This window comes from Eriocheir sinensis, unplaced genomic scaffold, assembly GCF_024679095.1.
Source record: "Eriocheir sinensis breed Jianghai 21 unplaced genomic scaffold, ASM2467909v1 Scaffold667, whole genome shotgun sequence".
NCBI lineage: Eukaryota > Metazoa > Arthropoda > Malacostraca > Decapoda > Varunidae > Eriocheir > Eriocheir sinensis.
Window position 1 is genome coordinate 182,501 of NW_026112017.1, and position 15,000 is coordinate 197,500.

The window sequence follows — 15,000 nt, forward strand, 5'->3', positions numbered from 1 at the left end:
GCTGTCCTTCATCTTCCACCTTTGATTAGATAGTGTAGCTTGTCACAAACAGCCTCGTAAGGACCATCAAGTCTGCTGTTGTTTGTTCTTCCTTTGTGTTTCTTTGTGTTCCTCCTCCTCGTCCTCCTCTTCCTGCTCCTCCCCAAAGCAAAAGAGAAAACCTTGATACTATTGAACATAATATCAATACCAGCAGCAGGCAACAGACCATTTCGTGGCCTCTGAAGCGAACATTTTGCAGTAACCGGACGCGGAGAATTTCTCTTTAATATCTATCTTTTTTGGGGGGCGTTTTTCTCTACTTCTCATTTTCTCTCAACATCAAAGAAAACGCGGTAATCGTGCTGATAAAGGGAATGAAAGCGGTGAAATGGAGTCGCTGAATATTAGAAAAGGAAAAACAATACAAGAGAGGAAAGTGTGGGCGCCTTAGGGAACGAAGCTGCGATATTCAAGCGGTTTCAGTTATTTCGCCGATATAGGCCGAGCACCCCCACCCCCCCACCCCACCCAACCCCCACCCCACCCCCTTGCACAGACGCCTCCCCCACCCCGCAGAACCCACGAACCAGGGAGCGTATTCCTGAACCTTAGATTTCGGCACCCAAGCTCATATTGGACACGGCTTTCATAGGAGTTTTGGGCATTTCCAGGGGTAGTTTAATGACTGGTGTGGTAGTCTGACCCTTCTGCTCTACCAAGACCCTAAAAAAAGCACTCATTTCGACACCCAAGCTCATATTTGACACGGCTTTCATTGGGGTTTTGGGCATTTCCAGGGGTATTTTTAATGACTGGTGTGGTAGTCTGACCCTTCTGCTGTACCAAGACCCTTAAAAAAGCACTTATTTGAACTCAATTGATATCCTTCATTTCGGCACCCAAGCTCACATTTGACACGGCTTTCATAGGAGTTTTGGGCATTTCCAGGGGTAGTTTAATGACTGGTGTGGTAGTCTGACCCTTCTGCTATACCAAGACCCTAAAAAAAGCACTCATTTCGACACCCAAGCTCACATTTGACACGGCTTTCATAGGAGTTTTGGGCATTTCCAGGGGTAGTTTAATGACTGGTGTGGTAGTCTGACCCTTCTGCTGTACCAAGACCCTCAAAAAAGCACTCATTTGAACCCAATTGATATCCTTCATTTCGTCACCCAAGCTCACATTTGACACGGCTTTCATAGGATTTTTGGGCATTTCCAGGGGTAGTTTAATGACTGGTGTGGTAGTCTGACCCTTCTACTGTACCAAGATCCTTAAAACAGCACTCATTTGAACCCAATTGATCTCCTTCATTTCAGCACCCAAGCTCACATTTGACACGGCTTTCATAGGAGTTTTGGGCATTTCCAGGGGTAGTTTAATGACTGGTGTGGTAGTATGACCCTTCTGCTGTACCAAGACCCTCAAAAAAGCACTCATTTCGACACCCAAGCTCACATTTGACACGGCTTTCATAGGAGATTTGGGCATTTCCAGGGGTAGTTTAATGACTGGTGTGGTAGTCTGACCCTTCTGCTGTACCAAGACCCTTAAAAAAGCATTCATTTGAACTCAATTGATATCCTTCATTTCGGCACCCAAGCTCACATTGGACACGGCTTTCATAGGAGTTTTGGGCATTTCCAGGGGTAGTTTAATGACTGGTGTGGTAGTCTGACCCTTCTGCTGTACCAAGACCCTCAAAAAAGCACTCATTTCGACACCCAAGCTCACATTTGACACGGCTTTCATAGGAGATTGGGGCATTTCCAGGGGTAGTTTAATGTCTCTTGTGGTAGTGTGACCCTTCTGCTGTACCAAGACCCTAAAAACAAACACTCATTTGAACCCGCTTGATCTCATTTTGGGCCCATGAGAATACCATCCCAGCCTTCCGATGACACGATATTTCCAGGGGCGGGGAGGGAGAGGAGGGGAAGGAGCAGGGAAGGTCGGGGCAGGGTAAGGTCCGTTGATACGTGCTATATTTGAATGCCAGGTTTTAATCGCCCTATAATTACGTCGCGTCGGAAAGCCGTACTCGCCATCACGAAGGAGGCTCTCATCCACGGTTCACTAAAGCGACTGTCACTGGGACATATCAGCACGGACGAACGCTCTACTACACACACACACACACACACACACACACACACACACACACACACACACACACTAACGATCTGGCTGTGTGGTAGCGACGCGGGCCTCGGGGCAGCGGCCTGGCTCGGCGATATCTCTCGACTTTGTCTTTGAGGATGTTTTGCCTCGCGATGAGTCCGTCTGTATCAGCTGTCCGGGAAGCCCTTGGACCCGATGTGACCGGCGGGGCCCTCAAGATCAAAGCCTGAGAAGACTCGGTACACGGGTCCACGGCAGCGGGTTGGCAAGGGTTTGTATCGTTATTTGAGTTTTGATATGAAATTCACCCCTCAAAAGCTTAACCATTGACTTCAAACTCACCCCTCAAAAGCTTAACCATTGGCATCAAATTCACCCCTCAAAAGCTTAACCATCGACATTAAAATTCACCCCTCAAAAGCTTAACCATCGACATTAAAATTCACCCCTCAAAAGCTTAACCATCGACATTAAAATTCACCCCTCAAAAGCTTAACCATCGACTTCAAATTTGCTCCTGAAAAGCTTAATCATTGATATCAAATTTACCCTCAAAAGTTTAACCATCGACTTCAAATTTGCTCCTGAAAAGCTTAATCATTGATATCAAATTTACCCTCAAAAGCTTAACCATCGACTTCAAATTTACCCCTCAAAGCTTAACCATTTTACGGCTCAAAAGCTTAACCATCGACATCAAATTCACCCCTCAAAGCTTAACCATTTTACGGCTCAAAAGCTTAACCATTGACATCAAATTCACCCCTCAAAAGCTTAACCATTGACTTCAAATTTACCCTACAAAATCTTAACCAAAGTTCACCCCTCAAAAGCTTAACCATCGACATCAGCTTCACCCCACAAAAGCTTAACCATCGACATCAGCTTCACCCCACAAAAGCTTAACCATCGACATCAGCTTCACCCCACAAAAGCTTAACCATTACTGAACATGTCCGTCAAGGTATTGGCAACCGAACATATACATACTTCCATCCGTACTGCCTTTGTGTGATATCTTGTGACCATCAATGCCGGGCTATCCGAAAGACGTGTTTACATTGATCTCGCCGCCGACAACTCATCTGTTTCAAGGCAGCGCGGAATGGTACGGTGGATGGTGTTTGCAGAGCGGTGGTGGTGATATACTCTGCAGCCCTGCCTGGTTCGCTGCTGGTCCTGCTCATCACTAGACGCAAAGTTATGAATGATTTATGCTCCTGTGATAACCATTGTTTTTAGTCTTGGTAGTAGTAGTAGTAGTAGTAGTAACAGCAGTAATAATAATAATAATAATAATAATAATAATAACACTACTACTACTACTACTGCTACATCCGTCAGGCGTACATGCCCAGCCCCTTCCTCTTTATGACTTCACAAAAATACGGCTTTTCCTCTCAGCCCGAGTTCCATTTTCTGTGTCAAATGACTACTTTTATGGCCCTCCTTCCCCGGCCCCGCTCCTCTCCCCCGGCCCTGCCCCCTGTGTCTTCCATTCATCCACGGGTGTTCCTCGTTCCCGCTTTCGGCTGCTTCTTGCCATGGAGTTCGTTTCCCGTCGACGTATCTCTTTGTCCCCAGTGGAAAGTTGGAAAGTTTCGTTTAGTCGGCGCAACATCTGTGGTCATATGCCGGAGACAGAGGGGGATGGAATTATAGAAGGGAACAGACCCCAGGAGACGGGACACAACCCTCGATTAATACCTAGAAAAGCCTTAGAAGTTTGGAAAGTTTCGTTTAGTCGGCGCAACATCTGTGGTCATATGCCGGAGACAGAGGGGGATGGAATTATAGAAGGGAACAGACCCCAGGAGACGGGACACAACCCTCGATTAATACCTAGAAAAGCCTTAGAAGTTTGGAAAGTTTCGTTTAGTCGGCGCAACATCTGTGGTCATATGCCGGAGACAGAAGGGGATGGAATTATAGAAGGGAACAGACCCCAGGGCCGAATACCATCCAGGCCCTCTCAAGCAAGCCTACAGGCGCTATAGACATAGACGTAAAAAAAAGGGGGGGGGAGGGGGGGGGTTTAAAAAAAGACATTAATATACAGAAACAAAACTCAACCCACAGTGAAAATACCAGTGACCGGAGTGTGCCGTTACAGAGGCTATACTTCCCCCCATCAACTCACCTGAACTGACCCTGAGGCAACACTATAAAACAAGAAGGAAAAATAGCACCTATATTACCAGTCCTCCTATGCCCTTGACGGCAGATCCAACACCCTCACTGTGCCGGCCTGACCCTCCCCGATCCCTCCCCCAATCCACGAGCCTCCGATGAACCACTTTTACAGGTTAATGGCTGCAACACTGCGTCCAGGGCATTGATTTTGGCTGTTGGTAATACAATTTAAGTAATGTTACTGATATCAGACACCTCTCCCTGCTAAACTGACCTCTCCCTTGGCCACTCCTTTCTTTAATAGGAGTGGCGTTAGCGGGGTTTTCTTCCTCATTTAATTTTAACCCTGAGCTGCTCCACATAGGCTGAAATGAATAGTTAAGCTTGAGTGGAGTTTGTGGAGTTACTCGCAGGTGGAAAACAGTTTTGGAAGCCGCCGGTGATTTAGGAGTGTGCAATAACAGACTTCTCTTAATGTGGCGGAGCTGCTCGCCTACGTTAAAACAGGGCATGATTAACCCCCCGAGGACCGCTATTAAAAGCGTCCTCGATAACACAGTCCCGGAATGTTGAATTTGGTTTATCTACGTGTTTTTTGGCCGAATAAATGAATCACAACAACAACAACATAAAAAAAACTATAATGCCCTGTTTGGAAGACGTAAACAAACAGGTATATTCAACATTTGAGACCATATCACAAACTCTCCCTTGCTAGACCATTCCCTTAACATATCACAAACTCTCCCTTGCTAGACCATTCCCTTAACATATCACAAACTCTCCCTTGCTAGACCATTCCCTTAACATATCACAAACTCTCCCTTGCTAGACCATTCCCTTAACATATCACAAACTCTCCCTTGCTAGACCATTCCCTTAACATATCGCAAGCTCTCCCTTGCTAGACCATTCCCTTAAGACCATATTACAAACTCTCCCTTGCTAGACCATTCCCTTAACATATCACAAGCTCTCCCTTGCTAGACCATTCCCTTAAGACCATATTACAAACTCTCCCTTGCTAGACCATTCCCTTAAGACCATATCACAAACTCTCCCTTGCTAGACCATTCCCTTAACATATCACAAGCTCTCCCTTGCAAGACCATTCCCTTAAGACCATATCACAAACTCTCCCTTGCTAGACCATTCCCTTAACATATCACAAGCTCTCCCTTGCTAGACCATTCCCTTAAGACCATATCACAAGCTCTCCCTTGCTAGACCATTCCCTTAACATATCACAAACTCTCCCTTGCTAGACCATTCCCCTAGCATATTACAAGCTCTCCCTTCCTAATTTCACCCTTCCTCCTTCTCTTCCTCCTCCTCCTCTCCTCTCCTCTCCTCTCCTCCTCCTCTATACAGTAACCCGGCCACAAGCTCTCTCAGGGACTTAACAAGTTACCTCGCACACAAGTTACCTCAATGAGTGCGTGCAGATCAGAAGTGAAGGAAAGCTAAAGAGGTTTGAATTATTAAACCGTGTAGGGTAGGACGGTGTGGGTGGGGGGGGGGCTGGTGGGGGGGGAGGGAGGGGGAGTTAGCGGAATACACATAGGTAATACAAACAGTTATATTGGAAACTCAGCGCGCACGGAAATGTACGACTCAGGTTACCAGGAATGGGATGGAGGGGTCTCTCGGTAAACATCGGAATATCATGAGTTAGGGTGCTTGTGGAAAGACCCGTGGCAGGCTGAGTGGGTGGGGTGACTTACTGGAGTGGGCGTGTGTGTGTGTGGATGTGGGTGTGGGTGGGTGTGTATTTGGGGGGTTGGAGGGTTCTGTCTCTCTCTCCGGCATATGACCACAGATGTTGCGCCGACTAAACCAAACTTTCCCTTCTCCTATAATTCCTTCCCTTTCAGTCTCTCTCCGGCATATGACCACAGATGTTGCGCCGACTAAACGAAACTTTCCCTTCTCCTATAATTCCTTCCCCTTCTGTCTCTCTCCGGCATATGACCACAGATGTTGCGCCGACTAAACGAAACTTTCCCTTCTCCTATAATTCCTTCCCCTTCTGTCTCTCTCCGGCATATGACCACAGATGTTGCGCCGACTAAACGAAACTTTCCCTTCTCCTCTAATTCCTTCCCCTTCTGTCTCTCTCCGGCATATGACCACAGATGTTGCGCCGACTAAACGAAACTTTCCAACTTTCTTTTTGGGTTTTTTTCCCGTAATTTTTTCTCCTTGACTGAAAACATACTAACACATTCACAAACACTCCCTCCCGCTCACTCACTCTCATTCTCTCTCATTTTCTCTCTCTCTCTCTCTCTCTCTCTCTCTCTCTCTCTCTCTCTCTCTCTCTCTCTCTCTCTCTCTCTCTCTCTCTCTCTCTCTCTCTCTCTCTCTCTCTCCCCACCCCCCCTCCCCTTCCCTCTCTCTCTCTCTCCATGAAGTAATAATATGCTCTATAATTTTTCCCCAGACGAGCAAAAAAACATCAATTTCCTTGAGTGACTTTTCCTTCTGAATTTACTTTAATTTCTTACTCTCGTTTTCTTTTTTTCTTTCTTTTTCCTCCCAGTGTATAAATTTCGCCTCCCAAAAATTTTCCAACCCGCGATATCATTTCTGCATTTTGGTAAGTCTGATCTCGTTTAATATGCATCTAAAGATATTCGTATGTTATTTTTTGCTTTCATCATTAGGGGGCTTCGTGGTGCAGTGGTTAGCACACTCAGCTCACAACCGAGAGAGCCCGGGTTCGATTCCCCGGCGGAGTGGAAAAATTTGGGCGGCTTTTCCGATACCCTACGCCCCTGTCCACCCAGCAGTGAATGGGTACCAGGTATTAATCGGGGGTTGTGTCCCGTCTCCTGGGGTCTGTTCCCTTCTCCTATAATTCCTTCCCCTTCTGTCTCTCTCTCCGGCATATGACCACAGATGTTGCGCCGACTAAACGAAACTTTCCAACTTTTCCTTTTCCGATACCCTACGCCCCTGTCCACCCAGCAGTGAATGGGTACCAGGTATTAATCGGGGGTTGTGTCCCGTCTCCTGGGGTCTGTTCCGTTCTCCTATAATTCCTTCCCCTTCTGTCTCTCCGGCATATGACCACAGATGTTGCGCCGACTAAACGAAACTTTCCAACTTTTACCTCTATCGTAATTAGATATTGAAACCGAGGTATTTTTTATCAATATACCGAGTCTTTTTTTTATATACTAATTCATTCATTCTTATTTTCATCAATTCCCGGGAGACATTATTTTCCTTTCTCCATTTTCCTTTGTTATCATTTCTTTGTAGTTTTCCTTCCTTCCTTCCTTTCTTTCTTTCTTTCTTCCCTCCTTCCTTCCTTCCTTCCTTCCTTTCTTTCTTTCTTTCTTTCTTTCTTTCTTCCCTCCTTCCTTCCTTCCTTCCTTCCTTCCATTCTCTTTCTTCTATTCTCTTCCTTCCTTCCTTCCTTCCTTCCTTCCTTCCTTCCTTTCTTCCTCCCTCCCTCCCTCCCTCCCTCCCTCCCTTCATTCCTTCTTTCCTTCCTTCCCTCTCTCCTTCCTTCCTCCTCCTTCCTTCCTTCCTTCCCTCCCTCCCTTCCTTCCTTCCTTCCTTCCCTCCTTCCTTCCTTCCTTCCATTCTCTTTCTACTTTCCTCCTCTTCCCATTTTCCCTCCCCGTCTCATTTCCTCCCCGCTTATCCTCGCATCTCCCTTCGTCCTCCCCCACACCCATACGCTATCATTAAACCAAGCAGTCTCCCCCGAGCTCCCCTTTTCTCCCCAGATATCTCCCCTCCTTCCTATGCATTCCCCTCCCCTTAATTTCTCCCTTTCCAGCTTCTCTCCCCTTCATCTCCCACTCCCTTGCTGCTTCCCTCCCCTTTATCCACCCCTCTCCCCTTCCTCTCCCCTCACAAGCATCTCCCCTTCTGTTGCTGTTCCTCTCCCATTCATCTCCCCTCCTCTTCATCTCTCCCCTCTCCACTTCTTCTCCCCTCCCCTCCAGCCTCCCTTCACAAGCATCTCCCCTTCTGTTGCTGTTCCTCTCCCATTTATCTCCCCCTCTCTTCCCTTCATTTCCCCTCCCCCCTACATCTCCCCTCCCCCTTCATCTCCCTTCCCCCTGTACCTCCCCCTCATCTTCATCTCCCCTTCCCCAAGCATCTCCCCTTCCCTCCCCATCATCCCCTCTCCCAATACGAGTCTACCCTCTCTAAAAACACCCCTTTCCTGTTTCCTTCCTTCCTTCCTTTCCTCCCTCTCTTCCTCTCCTCCCTCCCAGCTTCCTCCCTTCCTTCTCTCTCTTTCCTCCCTTTCCTTCATTAATTCCTTCTTTCCTTCTTCCTTCTCTCTCTCCCTTCTCCCTCCCTTTCTGCTTCCTTCCTTCATTCTTAACTTTAATTCTTTTTTCTTCCCTCCCTCCCTCCTTCCTTCTCTCCCTCCCTCTCTCCCTCTCTCCTCTCCCTGTCTCCCTCTCTCTCACTCCCTCCCTCCCTCCCTCCCAACGCCTCCATTTTCAGACGTCTTCATCGTTTTTCTTAACTATTTTTTAGGCAATCTTCACAAATTCAATCTCTCTCTCTCTCTCTCTCTCTCTCTCTCTCTCTCTCTCTCTCTCTCTCTCTCTCTCTCTCTCTCTCTCTCTCTCTCTCTCTCTCTCTCTCTCTCTCTCTCTCTCTCTCTCTCTCTCTCTCTCTCTCTCTCTCTCTCTCTCTCTCTCTCTCTCTCATTGTCAACACTATTAGCGGGAAGTTTATAACCGTAGGAGAAGAAGAAAGGATTGAAGTCAAGAAGGAAGGAAGGAAGGAGGCGGAAGGGGAGGAAGACGGAAGGGAAGAGAGAGAAGGAAAGGAGGAAGAAAGGAAAGAAGAAAGGAGAGAAAAAGGAAGGAGGGAGAGAGAGAGGTAGTGTTGGACCCCCTTGTGCATGATATATAATCCGTGAGGGGTGTCTGGGAAGGGGCCGGGTCAGGCGAGGCGGTACGGAGAGGCTGCATGTCTTGAGCCTCCTCGGGGAACAGCAAGGGTGCCTAACTTTCCCGTGACCAAGAGGCGAACAAACTTGTGCCGTCAGCTTCAGCCTTCGTCCTACCGCCGCCCCCAGGGACCACGATGCGACCACCACCATGTTCAGGGGTTGGGGGCAGCGTGGGTCAGCCCTCACCTGTACCTTCTCCACTAAGCCACGTTCTCTTCTTGCTAAACCATGGATAAAAGAAAAGGCACTTACACACTCGGTGCCAGACTGGAGTGATGCCTGCCCCTGACACTGGTAACGATGCTTCTTACTCGTGAATCAGTGAAGGCTTTGGTTGGGTTAGTGTGGGGCAGGGACGCAGGCGGAGGCGTAGAGGGTGGAATAAACAGAAGCAGATGCATTTTAAGACTCACTCGGGCCAGCTGACTTAACCTTGAAACACTGTACAGGTTGTTATTCCTAAACGCCTCCGGTTCTCACAAAAGTTCCCAAAGGCTAAATAGGAGAGGAATCGAGTTTTCATGAGTGGTTCTTCACGCTTCATGGTATAGAAGAAGGATCAAACTACCATCAGGGATATTAAAGTATACTCCTGGAAATGCCCATAATGCCCACGAAAGCCTTGTCAAATATGTGTGCTTGGGTGCTGAAATGCTTAAGAACACGGCTTTCTATATTTGCGTCTTGTGTGGGTGTGGGAGTGCGCGTGGGCAGACCAGCGTACGTGCGAGTTTGGCTACATTCGTCAGTATCGATAATTCATAACTTGCTTTTCCGCGGCGGCAAGTTGAGGTCTTCCCTTGCGTCGGTTTTGGTGATGCAGGAGTGACCTTTCTCTGTTCCGCTAATGCCTCAGAAGCCTCATGTCCACAGCCTATCTATATTTGCGTCGTGTGTGGGTGTGGGAGTGTGGGAGTGCGCGTGGACAGACCAGCGTGCGTGCGAGTTTGGATACATTCGTCAGTGCTTTTCTGCGGCGGTGTTGGTGATGCAGGAGTGACCTTCTCTGATTCGCTAATGCCTCAGAAGCCTCGTGTCCGCAGCCTCAATACGAGTGTGTCTCCTCGCTGAGCACCTTGGTGGAGCAGCGGCCTCCCCCCCCCCACTCACTCACTCACCCACCAGAAGCTAGATTTGACAGGCTGGAGTTTGATATTCTTGGAAGTTGAGTGGAGAGGGAAGGTGAAGTTAGACATGTGTATTATATTAAATCAAGACAGCTCTCCAACCGAAATTGACCTCGCTTTTGACCTCGTTTTCATTTGCTCTTGTGTTTTGGAGGGTTGTTGGTTTTTACAGCAGAGGAGAATGAAAAAAAAAACTCCAAAACACAAGAGAAAAAGAGTATCGCTTGAGTTTTTTATGCCCTTGAGCTGTTTCCAGTGGGGTAGAAAATTATATAGAGAGAGTATATATGTGCGTTGTTGTTTTTGTTTGGTGGAGAATGATTTTGAAAGATGAGAAAGTTGTGTTTTTATCTGGACAAAAAATAATTGTTAGCATAATGTTAATGGTTTTATTGTTTTAATATTTTGTTCTTTATTACCTAATTTTTATATGTTTGGGACGACTCTCAACTGTAATAATAATAAAAATAATAATAATAATAATAATAATAATGATAATAATAATAATAATAATAATAATAATAACAATAATAACAACCCCCAATTGATCTTCCCACTCAGAAATAAAGAATAATAATTTGCGTCCAACATAAATGTGAATAAGACTTACGGGCCATTAGGAGTTCGTTTATCTGTGCTTTCTTTTCCTAAACATCATGATATTCTCGTCCGGTTAATGATTCAATTTGGAAACTAAAATCACTCTTTGGAAGTTAATATCCGGGATAGCAGGTCGCCTCTTGCCGGTGCTAAGTCCCGGCGAAGCAGTGTTACCTGTGATCTGGCTAACGTTCAGGGTAGGCGATGGCTGAGTGGTAGCGTGCTGGGCCCATATTCACCACGTGATGGACGACGCGGGTTCGAATCCCCACGCTACCACCTGGGATTTTTCAGTCACCGCCGAGTGGCTGTCCTGAAGACCACCCATCAACCCGGACTCTAGAGAAAACCGTCCAAGTGAATCAAGAAGGAGTTCCGGGGGGCAGCATGAGCCAAGAGAAGATGGCGCCACTATAAACACTTGCCTGCGCCATGACGAGCTGGGGCCGAATACCATCCAGGCCCTTCAAGCAAGCCTACCGGCCCCATAGGCAGTAAGGCTTCAGTCCTGAACCAGCAGCACCCAGCAGTGAATGGGTACCAGGTATTAATCGGGGGTTGTGTCCCGTCTCCTGGGGTCTGTTCCCTTCTCCTATAATTCCTTCCCCTTCTGTCTCTCTTCGGCATATGACCACAGATGTTGCGCCGACTAAACGAAACTTTCCTTCCTTCCCCTTCTGTCTCTCTCCAGCATATGACCACAGATGTTGCGCCGACTAAACGAAACTTTCCTTCCTTCCCCTTCTGTCTCTCTCCAGCATATGACCACAGATGTTGCGCCGACTAAACGAAACTTTCCTTCCTTCCCCTTCTGTCTCTCTCCAGCATATGACCACAGATGTTGCGCCGACTAAACGAAACTTTCCAACTTCCTGAACCACCATCATCGTATTGAGTCTTCGCCCACGACGAGACCTTCAGCTTGAGAGACACACGTCGCCCGCAGCACACGTCGCCCGGAGTCGAACATCTTCCCGTCACGGAGCCTCGCCTCGCCCTCTCCTCCCCGCCGCACTTTAATATCCACGGCTGTCACACTAACCCAATATCTGCCGTGGCGCTGCTCTTCACACGCTCCTTCATGCCGGCTCCTCGGGGGGTTTCTTTGTACCCCTTGCCTGCCGCCGCCGAACGCGTGGCACTCTCCTTCATTTCAGGCGTTTGTGAGAAAGTGCATTTTTATCATGTGGACTGAATTTGGTGGTACTCGGTAAAAGTTGAAATTGACCTCCGTTTTGGCCGCTCGTTCTGTTTCTCTTTTCCTGGAGCAGAGTCTAGCTGGCCTTTCTTCTTCTTGTTTTTTTTCTTTGCCGTTGAGCTGCTTCCCTTCTACAAAAAAAACTACGCCCCTTTCCACCCAGCAGTGAATGGGTACCAGGTATTAATCGGGGGTTGTGTCCCGTCTCCTGGGGTCTGTTTCCTTCTCCTATAATTCCTTCCCCTTCTGTCTCTCTCCGGCATATGACCACAGATGTTGCGCCGACTAAACGAAACTTTCCAACTTTTCCTTTTCCGATACCCTACGCCCCTGTCCACCCAGCAGTGAATGGGAACCAGGTATTAATCGGGGGTTGTGTCCCGTCTCCTGGGGTCTGTTCCCTTCTCCTATAATTCCTTCCCCTTCTGTCTCTCTCCGGCATATGACCACAGATGTTGCACCGACTAAACGAAACTTTCCAACTTTTCTTCTTAAAAAAAAAAGAACCAACTGTTACCTTACACTTATGACTCAAGACCGTTTACTTACAGCGGTGACTTATGGGGCACACAACTTCAGTCACTCAATTTGACCAACTTCTGATGAAAGACAAAACTTATTTTTCCCCGCTGCCTCGGACTAATATAATGGTGGCTTATTGGGTAACGCTGCGTCTTGATTTCCCAGAGGCATCAGCTTCCGAGTGTTCCAGGCTGTGGCGGGATGAGAAGCTCCCAGCCAGCCAACTCGTCTTGCCATCCACCGCTGAAGGATTAGCCGTCGCTGTCTGCGTGTGTTGTGCAGCGCCGGAGAAAGACAAGCGTGATAACCTGGGCGAGGCAGTAGCTGGGCGTCCCCTGAGAGTGGCGTGACATCCCTCAAAGCGCCCGGCGGGGGAGGAAAACGGAGAACCGAAGTCTATATATATACCAAGTCAAGTCACTCTGCTTCAAAACCGGTACGCGCAGGAGGCGGTTTTGGGGCGGAGCAGCGGGATGACGTCACTTGGAGCCAAAAAAAAATACCCGCCAGTTCAGGGGTGACTAAAGTTGGGGCCGTGTGTGCACTCTGGATGTGCATTCTCGCCTCCTTTCACAGCGCGTTCAGGCAAGCCACTGACGAAAAAAATATGTCTTTTTATTGTGCTATTGCGTGACTGTAATTCCAATGCCTACAAACGGCGGTGTGGGGTGTGAGGGAGGGCATGTTGAAGTGATTGATTTAAATTAGTCCGCCTTTCCTCGTTTTCTCTAAATCCCTGTTTCTACATTCTCTAGTAGGGCTAGGGACATACTAAAAAGGATAAATGACTAGAGTATAAGAGTGATACTATACGAGAGAGAATCCAATCCCATGCACTCTTCATAATCACATCCAAAACTCCATTTTTTTTTTTTTTTTTTTTTTTACGCCTATGGCACCGGTCGGACCCAGCTCGTTGTGGCGCAGGCAGGCAAGTGTTTATAGTGGCGCCATCTTGCAATAGCTCATTCTGCCCCCCGGAGCTCATCTTTGATCCTAGAATCTAAAGTCCGGGTTGATAGGTGGTCTTCTGGACAGCATTACGGGTAGGCGGTGGCTGAGTGGTAGCGTGCTGGGCCCACATTCACCGCGTGATGGACGACGCGGGTTCGAATCCCCACGCTACCACCTGGGATTTTTCAGTCACCGCCGAGTGGCTTAAAACTACCCACATGCTGTCCTGAAGACCACCCATCAACCCGGACTCTAGAGGAAACCGTCCAAGTGAATCAAGGAGGAGTTCCGGGGGGCAGCATGAGCCAGGAGAAGATGGCGCCACTATAAACACTTGCCTGCGCCATGACGGGCTGGGGCCGTCTACCATCCAGGCCCCTCAAGCAAGCCTACCGGCGCTATAGGCATACACGTAAAAAAAAGAAAATGTGGGTAGTCTTAGGCCACTTGGCGGTGACTGAAAAACCACTGCTTGCGGCATCGGGCGGGGCGCGAACCCTCGTCGTCCTGGCCGCGGCGCCGTCACGCTATCCACTCAGCCACCACATCTAGTGCCTCAAATGACCGACGTCAATAACCTAGTTTGTATCTCTCTCTCTCTCTCTCTCTCTCTCTCTCTCTCTCTCTCTCTCTCTCTCTCTCTCTCTCTCTCTCTCTCTCTCTCTCTCTCTCTCTCTCTCTCTCTCTCTCTCTCTCTCTCTCATTCACTGTAAACCCCTGACCTTCTCCACTGAAAATAATACAGGAAGGAAAAAGACGGAGGTACATTTTTGAAGGGATTACAGCATTGAGGAAGAGAGGAAAAGTGAGGAAGGGAATAGAAGGCAAAAGATAGCAGGGTTCTCTCTCTCTCTCTCTCTCTCTCTCTCTCTCTCTCTCTCTCTCTCTCTCTCTCTCTCTCTCTCTCTCTCTCTCTCTCTCTCTCTCTCTCTCTCTCTCTCTCTCTCTCTCTCGCAAGGGGGTCTAATGGAACGCTGGCCTTCCTGTCCTCCTGTGTAACCAGCGCTGGAAAAAGAGACAAGGAGGAAGAAGAAGAAGAAGAAGAAGAAGAAGAAGAAGAAGAAGAAGAAGAAGAAGAAGAAGAAGAAGATTAGGAGGAGAAGGAGGAGGAGGAGGGAGACGAAAAAAAAAAATAAGTAGAGTTTCACGCAAAATATATCGTTAGAGAGAGAAGTAGGAGTAGAAGAAAAGGAATAAACTGAGAGAGAGAGACTTGGGGAATTAAATTTGAGGGTTGTATTTTATTTTTTTTTGTTTGTTTTTTGTTTTTTGCGTTTCGGGGATTTTTTTTTTTTTCCTCTTGTTTGTCCTTTGATTTGTCTCCCTTACCGTGGAGAGAAGTTTGCAACAAACTGATTTAGGTGAGTTGTCATGGTAACAGCTGACGGCAAGAACTCTCTCTCTCTCTCTCTCTATATATCTCTCTC

At 47.7% G+C, this 15,000-nt stretch overlaps 1 protein-coding gene and 1 long non-coding RNA gene across 2 annotated transcripts in view; both read left to right on the plus strand.

The window, feature by feature from the left end:
• LOC126993746 (ras-GEF domain-containing family member 1B-A-like) overlaps positions 1-15,000 on the plus strand; it is an 85,015-nt gene that overhangs the window by 33,156 nt on the left and 36,859 nt on the right. The gene's annotated exons all lie outside the window — the stretch shown is intronic.
• On the plus strand, positions 6,907-13,309 carry LOC126993749 (uncharacterized). Its single transcript, XR_007748218.1, has 2 exons — positions 6,907-7,045; positions 12,457-13,309. It is a non-coding gene; the product is annotated as an uncharacterized LOC126993749 (long non-coding RNA).